We start from the raw sequence: 14,938 nt of genomic DNA, 5'->3' as shown, positions 1-14,938 counted from the left end.
ACAAGACATATGAATGGGTAATTTTTCAGCATTGACCCTTGCAAAACCTTCTGTTCCAACTTTTCCCCTCCTTCCCTCCATGTACCTTACTAGATGGGAGGTAGTCCCATACATGTTAAATATGTTAAAGAATATGTTAAGTACAATATGTGTGGGTATTTATACAGTTATCTTGCTACACAAGAAAAATCTGATTTAGAAATAAGGTAAAAATTGTAACGACTGCACTGGCACCCAGGACACCCCAGAATCAGCCACAGTCAGGATAAGCAAAAGTTCTTTTTTTTTTATTTTTTATTTTATTTTATTTTTTATTTTTTTTTATTTTTTATTTAATGATTACTTTATAATGACAACATTATTCCTTGCACTCGTTTCTTTTCCGATTTTTTTTCCCTCTCCCTCCCGCCACCCCCTCCCCTAGATGGCAAGCAGTCCTTTATATGTTGGATATGTTGCGGTATATCCTAGATACAATATATGTTTGCAGACCCGAACAGTTCTCTTGTTGCATAGGGAGAATTGGATTCAGAAGGTATAAATAACCCGGGAAGAAAAACTAAAATGCAGATAGTTCACATTTGTTTCGCAGTGTTCTTTCTTTGGGTGTAGCTGCTTATGTCCGTCATTTATCAATTGAAACTTAGTTAGGTCTCTTTGTCAAAGAAATCCACTTCCATCAAAATATGTCCTCATACAATATCGTTGTCAAAGTGTATAATGATCTCCTGGTTCTGCTCATTTCACTTAGCATCAGTTCATGCAAGTCTCGCCAGTCCTCTCTGTATTCATCCTGCTGGTCATTTCTTACAGAACAATAATATTCCATAACATTCATATACCACAATTTACCCAGCCATTCTCCAATTGATGGGCATCCATTCATTTTCCAGTTTCTAGCCACTACAAACAGGGCTGCTACAAACATTTTGGCACATACAGGTCCCTTTCCCTTCTTTAGTATTTCTTTGGGATATAAGCCCAATAGAAACACTGCTGGATCAAAGGGTATGCACAATTTGATAATTTTTTGGGCATAATTCCAGATTGCTCTCCAGAATGTTTGGATTCGTTCACAACTCCACCAACAATGCATTAGTGTCCCAGTTTTCCCACATCCCCTCCAACATTCATCATTATTTTTTCCTGTCATCTTAGCCAATCTGACAGGTGTGTAGTGGTATCTCAGAGTTGTCTTAATTTGCATTTCTCTGATCAATAATGATTTGGAACACTCTTTCATATGAGTGGTAATAGTTTCAATTTCATCCTCTGAAAATTGTCTGTTCATATCCTTTGACCATTTATCAATTGGAGAATGGCTTGATTTCTTATAAATTTGAGTCAGTTCTCTATATATTTTGGAAATGAGGCCTTTATCAGAACCTTTAACTGTGAAGATGTTTTCCCAGTTTGTTGCTTCCCTTCTAATCTTGTTTGCATTAGTTTTGTTTGTACAAAGGCTTTTTAATTTGATGTAATCAAAATTTTCTATTTTGTGATCAGTAATGGTCTCTAGTTCATCTTTGGTCACAAATTTCTTTCTCCTCCACAAGTCTGAGAGATAAACTATCCTATGTTGCTCCAATTTATTTATAATCTCGTTCTTTATGCCTAGGTCATGGACCCATTTTGATCTTATCTTGGTATATGGTGTTAGGTGTGGGTCCATGCCTAATTTCTGCCATACTAATTTCCAATTATCCCAGCAGTTTTTATCAAATAATGAATTCTTTTCCCAGAAGTTAGGGGCTTTGGGTTTGTCAAACACTAGATTGCTATAGTTGACTATTCTGTCTTGTGAACCTAACCTTTTCCACTGATCCACTAATCTATTTCTTAGCCAATACCAAATGGTTTTGGTGACTGCTGCTTTATAATATAATTTTAGATCAGGTACAGCTAGGCCACCTTCATTTGATTTTTTTTCATTAATTCCCTTGAGATTCTCGACTTTTTATTGTTCCATATGAATTTTGTTGTTATTTTTTCTAGATCATTAAAATATTTTCTTGGAAGTCTGATTGGTATAGCGCTAAATAAATAGATTAGTTTAGGGAGTAGTGTCATCTTTATTATGTTCGCTCGGCCGATCCAAGAGCACTTAATATTTTTCCAATTATTTAAGTCTGACTTTATTTGTGTGGAGACTTTTTTATAATTTTGCTCATATAATTCCTGACTTTCCTTTGGTAGATAGATTCCCAAATATTTTATGGTATCAACAGTTATTCTGAATGGCATTTCTCTTTGTATCTCTTGCTGTTGAGTTTTGTTGGAGATGTATAAAAATGCTGAGGATTTATGGGGATTTATTTTGTAGCCAGCTATTTTGCTAAAATTATGAATTATTTCTAATAGCTTTTTAGTAGAATCTCTGGGGTTCTCTAGGTATACCATCATATCATCTGCAAAGAGTGATAGTTTGGTTCCTTCATTGCCTACTCTAATTCGTTTAATATCTTTCTCGACTCTTATTGCCGAGGCTAGTGTTTCTAATACGATATTAAATAATAATGGTGATAGAGGGCAACCTTGCTTCACTCCAGATCTTACTGGGAAAGGTTCCAGTTTTTCTCCATTGCATATGATGCTTACTGATGGTTTTAAATATATGCTCCTGACTATTTTAAGGAAAAGTCCATTTATTCCTATGCTCTCAAGTGTTTTTATTAGGAATGGATGTTGGATTTTATCAAATGCTTTTTCTGCATCTATTGAGATGATCATATGGTTTTTGTTAGTTTGGTTATTGATATAGTCAATTATGCTAATAGTTTTCCTAATATTGAACCAGCCCTGCATTCCTGGTATAAATCCTACTTGGTCATAGTGTATTATCCTGGGGATGATTTTCTGTAATCTTTTTGCTAATATTTTATTTAAGATTTTAGCATCAATATTCATTAGGGAGATTGGTCTATAATTTTCTTTCTCTGTTTTCAGCCTACCTGGTTTAGGTATCAGTACCATGTCTGTGTCATAAAAGGAGTTTGGTAGGACTCCTTCAATCCCTATTTTTTCAAATAGTTTATTTAGCATTGGAGTTAATTGTTCTTTAAATGTTTGGTAGAATTCACATGTAAATCCATCTGGTCCTGGGGATTTTTTCTTAGGGAGTTGATTGATACTTTGTTCTATTTCTTTTTCTGAGATGGGACTGTTTAGGATATTTACTTCTTCCTCTGTTAGTTTGGGCAAGCTATATTTTTGGAGGTATTTTTCTATTTCATTTAAGTTGTCGAATTTATTGGCATAAAGTTGAGCAAAGTAACTCCTAATTATTGCTCTAATTTCCTCTTCGTTACTGGTGAGTTCTCCCTTTTCATTTTTAAGACTAACAATTTGATTTTCCTCTTTCCTTTTTTTAATCAGATTTACTAAGGGTTTGTCTATTTTGTTGGTTTTTTTCATAGAACCAACTCTTAGTTTTATTAATTATTTCAATAGTTTTTTTACTTTCAATTTTATTGATCTCTCCTTTTATTTTTAGAATTTCAAGTTTAGTGTATGACTGGGGGTTTTTAATTTGTTCCTTTTCTAGCATTTTTAGTTGCAAACCCAATTCATTGATCTTCTCTTTCTCTATTTTATACAAATAGGCCTCTAGAGATATGAAATTTCCCCTTACTACCGCTTTGGCTGCATCCCATACATTTTGGTATGATGTCTCATTATTATCGTTTTCTTGGGTGAAGTTATTAATAATGTCTATGATTTGCTGTTTCACCCAATCATTCTTTAGCATGAGATTATTTAGTTTCCAATTATTTTTTGGTCTACTTCCCCCTGGTTTTTTGTTGAATGTAATTTTCATTGCATCGTGGTCTGAAAAGGATGCATTTACTATTTCTGCCTTACTGCATTTGAGTTTGAGGTTTTTATGTCCTAATATATGGTCAATTTTTGTATAGGTTCCATGAACTGCTGAAAAGAAAGTGTATTCCTTTCTGTCTCCATTACATTTTCTCCAGAGATCTATCATATATAACTTTTCTAGTATTCTGTTTACCTCTTTGACTTCTTTCTTATTTATTTTGTGGTTTGATTTATCTAATTCTGAGAGTGCAAGGTTAAGATCTCCCACTATTATAGTTTTACTGTCTATTTCTTCTTGCAGCTCTCTTAGTTTCTCTTTTAAGAATTTAGATGCTACCCCACTTGGTGCATATATGTTTAATATAGATAGTGCTTCATTATCCATGCTACCCTTTAGCAAGATATAGTGCCCTTCCTTATCTCTTTTAATTAGATCGATTTTTGCTTTAGCTTGATCTGAGATCAGGATGGCTACCCCTGCTTTTTTGACTTCACCAGAAGCATAGTAGATTTTGCTCCAACCTTTTACCTTTAACCTGCATGTATCTCCCCACTTTAGGTGTGTTTCCTGTAAACAACATATTGTAGGATTCTGGCTTTTAATCCATTCTGCTAACTGCTTCCTCTTTATGGGGGAGTTTACCCCATTCACATTTATGGTTAGAATGACCAATTCTGTATTACTTGCCATCTTGTTAACCCTGGTTTATGCTTTTCTCCCTTCTTTCCCCTTTACCCCCCTTCCCAGTATTAAGCTTGTGAGCACCACTTGCTTCTCATAGCTCTCCCTTTTTAGTATCCCTCCCCCCACCTTAGAATTCTTCCCCCTATCTTACCCCTTTCCCTTCCAGTTTCCGTATTCCCTTCCGCTTAGCTTATTCCTTCCCTTTTCACTTTTCCCTTCTCACTTTTCAATGAGATGGGAGAAGTTTCACCATAGATTGAATATGTCTTAAGATTTTTCACTTAAAGCCAATTCTGAAGGCAGTAAGATACCCACTATATTCATCCCCCTCCATTCTTTCTCTCAGATATAATAGGTTTCCTATGCCTCTTCATGAGATGTACTACCCCCACTTTACCCTTTTTCTGGTACAATGTCCTTTCCACATCAATTTCTAGAACAAGGTATACATGTATTCTTTATACATCTATATAGTCAAAATATAGTTCCCAAGATTAATCTTTACATTTTTAGATTTCTCTTGAGTTCTATATTTGTAGATCAAACTTTTTATTAAGTTCTGGCTTTTTCATCAGAAATAGATGAAATTCGCTTACTTCGTTGAATGTCCATCTTCTTCCCTGGAAAAAGATGCTCATTCTTGCTGGGTAAGTTATTTTTGGTTGCATACCAAGTTCCTTAGCCTTTCGGAATATCATATTCCAGGCCCTTCGATCTTTTAATGTGGATGCTGCCAGATCCTGGGTGATCCTTATTGTGGCTCCTTGATACTTGAATTGGGTTTTTCTAGCCGCTTGCAATATTTTTTCCTTCATCTGAGGGTTCTGGCATTTGGCCACTATATTCCTTGGTGTTTTGATTTTAGGATCCCTTTCAGTGGGTGATCAATGAATCCTTTCAATGTTTATTTTTTCCTCTGTTCCTATGACTTCTGGGCAGTTCTCTTTGATAATTTCCTGGAAAATAGTGTCTAGGCTCTTTTGTTCATCATTCTTTTCTGGAAGTCCAATGATTCTCAGATTGTCTCTCCTGGATCTGTTTTCCAGGTCTGTTGTCTTCCGCAGAAGGTATTTCACATCCTTTTCCATTGTTTGATTTTTTTGGATTTGCTTGACTGATTCTTCTTGTCTCCTCGAGTCATTCAATTCCACTTGTTCAATTCTGATTTTCAGTGAAGTGTTTTCTTCACTCACTTTTTAAAGATCTTTTTCTAATTATCCAATTGAATTCTTTTGTTCTGTGGAATTTTTTTCCATTTTGCCAATTTTGTTTTTTAGAGAGCTATTTTCTGTTTCCAGTTCACCAATCCTATTTTTCAAGGATTTTACTTCTTTATCCACTCTCTCTTTAACTGACTTCTCCAGGCTCTTTTGCCAAGCCTCCCTCTCCTTTTCCCATTTTTCTTCTAGCTCCCTTGTGAGAGCCTTTTTAATTTTCTCCATGAGATTCATCTATGCTGAGGAACAGATGATCTCCTCCTTTGGGGATTCACCTGGAGACAGTCTGTTTTTAGTCTCCTCAGGATTTGGAGTCTGCTCTCTATCTGTATAGAAGCTGTCAAGGGTTAAAGTCCTCTTCAGCTTCTTGCTCATTCTGTCTAATAATCAGAGACAAACTAGCAAAGAAAAACAGAAAAAAACTGGAGTCTTTCTTTGGGGGAGGGGCTGGGTGTGTTACCGAGCTTCCTCTCCAGACTGCTGGGGGCAGCAGTGAGGCACTAGCAGGACTGTGTGCGCCTGCGCTCTAAGGTCCCAGAGCGTGCTGAGTCACTGTGCGGGGGGAAGAGGGAGGGGGCGGCCAGGTCCCAGGAGACTCCAGCTGTTTGGGGTTGTATTCTTCAGCCCCAGTGTTTTTAGCTTCTCTGCTGGGCTGCTGACTTGCTGCCGGAGCAAAGTATCCAAACCTGTAGCGAAGCTCTTCCCGCAGAGACGGCTGCGATCATTCCCCACCCCCTCTCCCGTCTGCTCCTGTGCTCTCACTGCCGCTGCCCGCCGCCTGCTCCCGATCTAAAACCATCCCAGCCCTCCAGTAAAGACAGACCTTTCTTGGCGAATCTCAAGGATGGCTTCTCTTGGTAACTATATGTGGGTTTTTTTCAGTCAAGCATTGATTCAGAGGCTTGTAATGAAGTGGATAGTGAGAGAAAGCGTGGAGCTTATGCAGCTGTGAGCCTCCTCTCCGCCATCTTAACTGGAAGTCTAAGCAAAAGTTCTTAATCTTTATTCTTGGTCCCCAGACACAGGATTGAACAGGATGGAAACAGAATCTCTGCAATCTCTTTCTCCCTCATCTACCGCCAAGAGTGTGTCACCCTCTCATCTTACTCCACTTCCTAGTCCCTCCTACAATCCTCTATAGACCAATCATTGAGCCAGTATGGATAGTGGAAAGGACTATTTTCCAAGCATATACCCATAGAGTATTGTCCAAATAGTAGTTAGCCTCAAGCGCTCAGCAGTCCCGACCTCAGTGCATCAATCCAATACTTTCAGCCCTCTACAAAAACTAACCTGAGAAGGAAAACAAAAATGCAAGTGGACCAAAAAAGGAGTTAAAATGCTATGTTGTGATCCACACTCATTTCCCAGTGTTCTTGTGCTGGGTGTTAGTGGTTCTCTTCATTATGGAAGAATTAGAACTGATTTGATTCATCTCATTGTTGAAAAGAACCATCAGAGTAGATCATCATATAGGATAGTTGTTGAAGTGAATAATGATCTTCTGGTTCTGTTCATTTCACTCAGCATCAGTTCATGTATCAGGCCTTTCTGAAATCATACTACTGGTCATTTCTTACAGAAAAATAATATTCCATAACATTCATATATCACAACTTATTTGGCCATTTTCTAATAGATGGGCATCCATTCAATTTCCAGTTTCTAGTCACCACAAAAAGGGCTGGTACAAACATTTTTGCACATACAGGACTCTTTCCCTTCTTTAAGCTCTTTTTAGGATATAAGCCAAGTAGAAACACTGCTGGATCAAAGGGTATGCACAGATTGATAGCTTTTTGAGCATATCTCCAAATTGCTCTCCAGAATGGTTGGGTGCATTCACTGTTCCACCAACAATGTATCAGTGTACCAGTTTTACAACATCCCATCCAGCATTGATGATAATCTTTTCCTGACATGCTAGCCAATCTGAGAGGTGTGTATTAGTATCTCAGAGATGTCTTAATTTGCATTTCCCTAATCAATAACGATGAAGAGCATTTTTTCATATGACTGGAAATAGTTTCCATTTCTGCATCAAAATTTTTCTGTTTATATCCTTTGACTATCAATTGGAGAATGGCTTGATTTCTTATAAATTAGACTCAATTCCCTCTGTATTTTGTAAATGAGGCCTTTATCAGAACCTTTGAATGTAAAAATGTTTTCCCAGTTTATTCCTTCCTTTCTAATATTTTCTGCATTAGCTTTGTATGTATAACAATTTTAAATTAATATAATCAAATTTTCTATTTTGTGATTGATAATGATCTCTAGTTCCTCTTTGGTCACAAATTCCTTCCTCCTTCACAGATCTGAGAGGTAAACTATCATATTTTTTTAAAATGTATTTGTAATCTCAGTCAATGCCTAGATCATGAACGCATTTTGACTTCATCTTGGTGTACAATGTTAAGTGTGGGTCAATGCCTAGTTTGTGCCATACAAATTTCCAATTTTCCCAGCAGGTTATCTTAAACAGTGAATATTTATCCCAAAAGCTGGGGTCTTTGGATTAGTCAAACACTAGATTGCTATGGTTATTGACTGTTTTGTCCTGTGACCCTCACCTATTTCACTGATCAATTACGCTATTTTTTAGCCAATACCAAAAGGTTTTGGTGACAGATACTTTATAATATAGTTTTAAATCTGGTACAGCTAGGCCACCTTCATTTGTTTTTTTTTTTTTCATTAATTCCCTTGAAATTCTTGACATTTATTCTTCCAAATGAATTTTGTTGTTATTTTTTTAAGCCATTAAATTAGTTTTTTGGGAGTCTGATTGGTAAAGCACAAAATAAATAGATTAATTTAGGTAGGATTTTCATCTTTATTATATTCGTTCAACCTATCCAAGAGCACTTAATATTTTTCCAATTGGTTAGGTATGACTTTATTTGTATGGACAGTGTTTTGGAGTTTTGCTCATATAGTTCCTGACTTCCCATTGACAGATAGATTCCAAAATATTTTAAACAATTGGCAGTTATTTTAAATGGAATTTTTCTTTGTATCTCTAACTGTTGGATTTTTTAAAATTTTATTTTATTTAATAATAACTTTATGTTGACAGAATCCATGCCAGGGTAATTTTTTTACATTATCCCTTGCACTCACTTCTGTTCCGATTTTTCCCCTCCCTCCCTCCACCCCCTCCCCTAGATGGCAATCAGTCCTATATATGTTAGATATGTTGCAGTATAGCCTAGATACCATATATGTTTGCAGAACCAAACAGTTCTCTTGTTGCGCAGGGAGAATTGGATTCAGAAGGTAAAAATAACCCAGGAAGAAAATCAAAAATGCAAATAGTTCACATTCGTTTCCCAGTGTTCTTTCTTTGGGTGTAGCTACTTCTGTCCATCATTTATCAATTGAAACTCAGTTAGGTCTCTTTGTCAAAGAAATCCACTTCCATCAAAATATGTCCTCATAGAATATCGTTGTCAAAGTGTATAATGATCTCCTGTTTCTGCTCATTTCACTCAGCATCAGTTCATGTAAGTCTCTCCAAGCCTCTCTGTATTCATCCTGCTGGGGATTCCTTACAGAACAATAATATTCCATAACATTCATATACCACAATTTACCCAGCCATTCTCCAATTGATGGGCATCCATTCATTTTCCAGTTTCTAGCCACTACAAACAGGGCTGCTACAAACATTTTGACACATAGAGGTCCCTTTCCCTTCTTTAGTATCTCTTTGGAGTATAAGCCCAGTAGTAGCACTGCTGGATCAAAGGGTATGCATAGTTTGATAACTTTTTGGGCATAATTCCAGATTGCTCTCCCAAATGGTTGGATTCGTTCACAGCTCCACCAACAATGCATCAGTGTCCCAGTTTTCCCGCATCCCCTCCAACATTCATCATTATTTTTTCCTCTCATCTTAGCCAATCTGACAGGTGTGTAGTGGTATCTCAGAGTTGTCTTAATTTGCATTTCTCTGATCAATAGTGATTTGGAACACTTTCATATGAGTAGTAATAGTTTCAATTTCATCATCTGAAAATTGTCTGTTCATATCCTTTGACCATTTGTCAATTAGAGAATGGCTTGATTTCTTATAAATTAGGGTCAGTTCTCTATATGTTTTGGAAATGAGGCCTTTATCAGAACCTTTAATTACAAAAATGTTTTCCCAGTTTGTTGCTTCCCTTCTAATCTTGTTTGCATTAGTTTTGTTTGTACAAAGGCTTTTTAATTTGATGTAATCAAAATTTTCTATTTTGTGATCAGTAATGGTCTCTAGTTCATCTTTGGTCACAAATTTCTTTCTCCTCCACAAGTCTGAGAGATAAACTATCCTATGTTCCTCTAACTTATTTATAATCTCGTTTCTTTATGCCTAGGTCATGGACCCATTTTGTTCTTATCTTGGTATATGGTGTTAAATGTGGGTTCATGCCTAATTTCTGCCATACAAATTTGCAGTTATCCCAGCAGTTTTTTATCAAATAATGAATTCTTATCCCAAAACTTAGGATATTTGGGTTTGTCAAACATTAGATTGCTATAGTTGACTATTCTGTCTTGTGAACCTAACCTTTTCCACTGATCCACTAATCTATTTCTTAGCCAATACCAAATGGTTTTGGTGACTGCTGCTTTATAATATAATTTTAGATCAGGTACAGCTAGGCCACCTTCATTTGATTTTTTTTTTCATTAATTCCCTTGAGATTCTCGACTTTTTATTGTTCCATATGAATTTTGTTGTTATTTTTTCTAGATCATTAAAATATTTTCTTGGAAGTCTGATTGGTATAGCGCTAAATAAATAGATTAGTTTAGGGAGTAGTGTCATCTTTATTATGTTCGCCCGGCCGATCCAAGAGCACTTAATATTTTTCCAATTATTTAAGTCTGACTTTATTTGTGTGGAAACTTTTTTGTAATTTTGCTCATATAATTCCTGACTTTCCTTTGGTAGGTAGATTCCCAAATATTTTATGCTATCAACAGTTATTTTGAATGGAATTTCTCTTTGTATCTCTTGCTCTTGGATTTTGTTGGTGGTGTATAAAAATGCTGAGCATTTATGAGGATTTATTTTGTATCCTGCTACTTTGCTAAAATTATGAATTATTTCTAATAGCTTTTTAGTAGAACCTCTGGGATTCTCTAGGTACACCATCATATCGTCCACAAAGAGTGATAGTTTGGTTTCCTCATTGCCTACTCTAATTCCTTTAATCTCTTCCTCGACTCTTAATGAAGAGGCTAGTGTTTCTAATACAATATTGAATAACAATGGTGATAGTGGGCAACCTTGCTTCACTCCAGATTTTACTGGGAAAGGTTCCAGTTTTTCTCCATTGCATATGATGCTTACTGAAGGTTTTAAATATTTGCTCCTGACTATTTTAAGGAAAAGCCCATTTATTCCTATGGTCTCAAGTGTTTTTATTAGGAATGGATGTTGGATTTTATCAAATGCTTTTTCTGCATCTACTGAGATGATCATATGGTTTTTGTTTGTTTGGTTAGTGATATAGTCAATTATGCTAATAATTTTCCTAATATTGAACCAGCCCTGCATTCCTGGTATAAATCCTACTTGTTCATAGTGTATTATCCTGGTGACGATTTTCTGTGATCTTTTTACTAATATTTTATTTAAGATTTTAGCATCAATATTCATTAGGAAGATTGGTCTATAATTTTCTTTCTCTGTTTTCAGCCTACCTGGTTTAGGTATCAGTACCATGTCTGTGTCATAAAAGGAGTTTGGTAGGACTCCTTCCATCCCTATTTTTTCAAATAGTTTATTTAGCATTGGAGTTAATTGTTCTTTAAATGTTTGATAGAATTCATATATAAATCCATCTGGTCCTGGGGATTTTTTCTTAGGGAGTTGATTAATAGTTTGTTCTATTTCTTTTTCTGAGATGGGACTGTTTATGATATTTACTTCTTCCTCTGTTAGTTTGGGCAAGCTATATTTTTGGAGGTATTCTTCTATGTCATTTAAGTTGTCCTACTAGCTTCCAATTATCTCACCCTATCTCCTCTTCCTTTAAGAACCAAGGGGATATGTGTTCTAATGTACCCAAGAGTCTAGCAATCTGCAACCAAGTTACAATTAAGCCTTGACCCTTGATCAATTTATGTAAGCTTTCTATAGTGCCCCCTCAGGATGGAGGTGGGTGTGGGTCTGGGGCTGGAGCTGGGGAATGGGGCTGGGCCTGGGGGAGAATCTTTTTCCAATATCTGCCCCATTTCAGCTAGAAAAGGTTACTAGTTTAGCCCTTAACAAAGTCTATGTTTGTCTATGTAAATATTCACCCTATTTCCTGGTCACCAGAGACTTCTTCAGTGAAGTTAGGGTCCTCGGGCCCCACACTTGGGCGCCAAATGTGATGACCATGCTAGCTCCCAGGACACCCCAGAATTAGCCAGAGTCAGGATAAGCAAAAGTCCTTAGTTTTTATCCTTGGTCTTTAGGGATAGAAGTGAACAAGATGGAAGCAGAATCTCTGCAACCATCTTCTTCCTTGTCTACTGCTAAAGTGACCCTGCCTCATCTTACTCCACCCCCTAGTCCCTCCTACAATCCTCTATACACCAATCAGTGAGCCTGCACAGGATAGTGGGAAGGACCATTTCCCAAGGATATGCCCATAGAGTATTGCCCAAACAGTAATTAGCTCTAAGTGCTTGAACCAACAGTGCAACAACTCAAGAGTTTCAGCCCTCTACAATGCTCATAGTTTCCTTCATTTGTCTTCTCAGTTAGATATTCTAAATATTTTATTTTGTTTATGTTTATTTTAAATGGAATTTCTCTTTGTATCTTTTGCTGCTGGACTTCATTAGTTACATTGAGAAATGCCAATAATTTCTGTGGGTTTATTTTATTTCCTGAAATTTTGCTAATGCTGTTAATTGTTTCAAATAGATTTTCACTAGGATTTTCTAAGTATTTCATGATATCATCTGCAAAGAGTGGAAGTTTTATCTCCTCATTGCCTATTCTAATTCCTTTAATTCCTTTTTCCTTTTTTTCTTCCTAAAGTCAACACTGTAAAATATACTATCCTGCTGATAAGTTGTAATCTCTTTGCTAATAACTCATTTGAAATTTTTACATCAATATTCATTAGAGAGATAGGTCTGTCACTTTCTCTCCCTGTTTTGGTTCTTACTGGTTTAGATAATAGTATATATTTTTGTCATAGAAGGAATTTGGCAGCATGCCTTCTTTACATACTTTTTCAAATAGTTTACATGGTATTGGAATTAATTGTTCTGTAAATAGTTGGTAGAATTCACTTGTAAAACCATGTGGCCCTGGAGATTTTTTCTTAAGGAGTTCATCAATTACTTTTTCTGAAATGGGACTATTTAACTAATTTATTTCCTCTTCTGTTAATCTGGACAATTTAGATTTTTGCAAATAATCATACATTTTTATTAGATTAGTCAGATTTATTGTCATCCAGTTGGGCAAAATATCTTGTAATCTGTATTAGGGGTAAAGTGGTTATAAGTTCATTTTTGATGCTGGTTATTTGTATTTTTTTCTTTCTTTTTCAATCAAATTAATGAAAGGCTTATCTATTTTGTTGCTTTTTTCATAAAACCAACTCTTAGGTTTATTAATTAGTTCAATAATTTTCTTAGTTTCAATTTTGTTAGTCTCTGACATTCTTTAAAATTAGATTGTTTAATTTTCAATTTATTTTAATCTATCTTTCCCTGATCCTTGTTTGAATACAATTTTTATTGCATCATGATCTGAGAAGAAAGCATTTACTATTTGGTCCTTTCTGCATTTGATTGTGAGTTTTTATGCCCTAATACATGATACATAGATGCCATGCTGAGAAAAAAGGTGTATTCCTTTCTATCACTATTCAATTTTCTCCAGAGTTCAAGCATATTTAAGTTTTCTAAGATTATATTCACCTCCCTAGTTTTTTTTTTCTTATTCATTTGATGGTTAAATTTATCAAATTCTGAGAGGGGAAGCTTGAGGTTCCCTTCTAGAATAGTTTTTCTGTCTAAATTTTCCTCAGTCTTAACTTGTTCTCTAAGAATCTGGATCTGTACCACTTGGTGTATATGTATTTAATATCTATATCACTTCATTTGTCTATGTTATGCTTTTAAAAGATTGAGTTTCCTTTCTTATCTCTTTGATTAAAGCTATTTTTGCTTTTGCTTTGTCTCAGATCAGAATTACTACTTCTGCTTTTTTTTTTTTGCTTTCAGCAAAAGTATAAAAAATTCATCTCCAGCCTTTTATCCTTATTGTATCTCTGTTTCAGATGTGTTTCTTTTTTCATGCTAATAGCTTTTTATTTTTCAAAATACATTCAAAGATAATTTCAGTATTTATCCTTGATAAATGTTGTGTTCCAAACTTTTCTTTCTCCTTCCCTCTCTCCCCTCCAATAGAGAGCAATCCATTTAATATAACTTAAATACATACAATTCTTCCAAATACATTTCCATTTATCATACTGCATAAGAAAAAGCAGATGAAAAGGGTAAAAAAATGAGAAAGAAAAAACAAAGAAGCAAAGAACAAGAACAAAGATGAAAATACTATGTTGTGATATACATTCCTTCCCCTTAGTTCTCTTTCGGGATGCAGATGTCTTTCTCCATCATGTCTATTGGAATTGGCCTGAATCATTTCATTGTTGAAAAGAGCCATATCTATCACAGTTGTTCAACACACAATCTTGTTGTTACTGTATATAATATTCTCTTGGTTCTACTCACTTCATTTATCATCAGTTCATGTAAGTCTCACCATGCTGTTCTGAAATCATCCTGTTGATAATTTTTATAGAATAATAAGTCCATTACATTCATACACCATTATTTCAGCCATTACACAACTGATGGGCATTCACTCAGTTTCTAATTCCTTGCCACCATAAAAAAGGCTTCTACAAACATTTTTGCACATGTAGGTCCTTTTCCCTTTTCTATGATCTCTTTCAGATATAGACCCAGTAGAGACACTGCCAGGTCAAAGGGTATGCAGTTTGATAGCCCTTTGGGTATAGTTCTAAATTGCTCTTCAGAATGGCTGGACCAATTCACAACTCCACTAAAAATGTATTAGTGAACAGTTTTCCCACATCCCTTTCAACATTTATCATTATCTTTTCCTTTCATCTTAACCAATCTGAGGGTGTATGAAGTGGTATCTCAGAATTTATATTTCTATAATAGTGATTTAGAGCATTTT

This window comes from Antechinus flavipes, chromosome 1 (assembly GCF_016432865.1).
Source record: "Antechinus flavipes isolate AdamAnt ecotype Samford, QLD, Australia chromosome 1, AdamAnt_v2, whole genome shotgun sequence".
Lineage (NCBI taxonomy): Eukaryota > Metazoa > Chordata > Mammalia > Dasyuromorphia > Dasyuridae > Antechinus > Antechinus flavipes.
The sequence above is the reverse complement of the archived record's forward strand: the minus strand, read 5'-3'. Positions refer to the sequence as shown.